Consider the following 1,834-nt stretch of genomic DNA (forward strand, 5'->3'; position numbering starts at 1 on the left):
GCCGGAGTGGCCGTGCGGTTCTAGGTGCTACAGTCTGGAGCCAAGCGACCGCTACGGTCGCAGGTTCGAATCCTGCCTCGGGCATGGATGTGTGTGATGTCCTTAGGTTAGTTAGGTTTAATTAGTTCTAAGTTCTAGGCGACTGATGACCTTAGAAGTTAAGTCGCATAGTGCTCAGAGCCATTTGAACCATAATCTATTTGGTCCACTCCTCTTTCCAACGATCAACTACTTTGACTCGTTGTGTAGATCGGAAAAAAGAGCTTCACCTAAGTGCCACAGTTACAGATTGTCCATTGACAGCATTCGCTGCTGACCTCTTCCGAAATGGCCGTAGATAAATATCAGCAATACATACATCCGGCTGTAGTTACGTTCCCGTAAGTTCTGTGCGTTGATATGTACATGTATTTCTATCTCTTCCTCTACGTACGTACATGTTGCCTGTATGTTTTATATGCATTTTAATGTTTGTCTTGTGCACTCTTGAAATACAGAGTGAATCACTTAAAGCTTACCCTGTAAATATTGCCGACATGGAGAGTACTATTGATCTGTGGTTTTCACAGAATGAATTAGTAGTCAGCGGATCGTATTGTTAGCCAATAAAGAGATTGTAATAATACTTAGAAATTGTATATTTTGCGCAAAGGATCTCTTTTTTTCAATGAAGCAATGCCTATTGACGTTAACACACTAAAAGTAAGGTAAATTAGAATATCAGCGGTGTTTGTTGCAGGATCGTATAGCGAATCTCTTACGAGATACCGTATTTTGAAACGTTTCCATACTGAAACACACTTACGCCATTCAACCTGTGTAGTTCCTAGGTACGATTTTTTTTACGTTTGCTTACAGTGTACTTCTATGTCCCTTGCGTGGGCTGCGACTTACTGGTCAGTTAACGGTGACAGTCCAAGTAGCAGGTAGTGAGTGGGCGAAGAGATTTACTAATGCAGAAAAAGCCGGCACGCTCACGGTGCATGGAGAGTGTAGAAAGAATGCAGTTCGTTCTTGTACGGTGTATGCTACAAGATATCCTAATATAGGTCAACTGTCTCGGCAATTATTTATCAATCTCTTCAACAAGTGACAGTGCAACACCTAAACAAAGCAACAGAAGGAAACAAGTGACGACAGAAGAGGGGGATATCGATTCTCTTGCTGCTGTTGCAGTTGATCCGCGCGTTAGCTCGAGGAAGTGGCTTGAATCAGGCAAGTGTCCTACTCATTCTCCATCGAAGCAGGTTCCATCCATATCACATCTCTTTCCATCAAGAGCTGCATGGAAACGATTATGAGAACCATGTTAACTTCTGTAAATGGGGATTAAAACAGGATACTCCAGATGTATCACGTGCCTGGTTTTGTGATGAAGAGACATTTATCTGTCGTGGACAGATACACCGCAGAAACATGCGCTAATGGTCCGTTGACAATCTCCGTTGGCTTCATCAGGTGGAATGACAGCGTCCATGTACACGTGCGGTACGGGATAGTGACCGATCCGCTCTTAGGCCCGCGTGTCGTAGACGGAACACTGAACATTCACAGAAATGTCGGCCTCCCGCCAGACCATCTTCCACGGGTGTTAGAAGTAGTTCTTCTGCAGACTTGAAGGAATCTGTGATACCAACACGATGGCGCGAAGTACTATAGCGTGTCTTCACTAATTGTTTCCAAATCGTTGGATTGGACGCAGAGGACCTGTACCTTGGCCAGCCTGTTGCCCGGATTTGACGCCTGTGGACATTTTTATGTTGGGGAAAGCTGAAAGAAGCTGTTCACCGGTACATACCAACCACAACCAATGATATGCGAAGGCGTATTACTA

The sequence above is a fragment of the Schistocerca cancellata genome, chromosome 6, assembly GCF_023864275.1.
Source record: "Schistocerca cancellata isolate TAMUIC-IGC-003103 chromosome 6, iqSchCanc2.1, whole genome shotgun sequence".
NCBI lineage: Eukaryota > Metazoa > Arthropoda > Insecta > Orthoptera > Acrididae > Schistocerca > Schistocerca cancellata.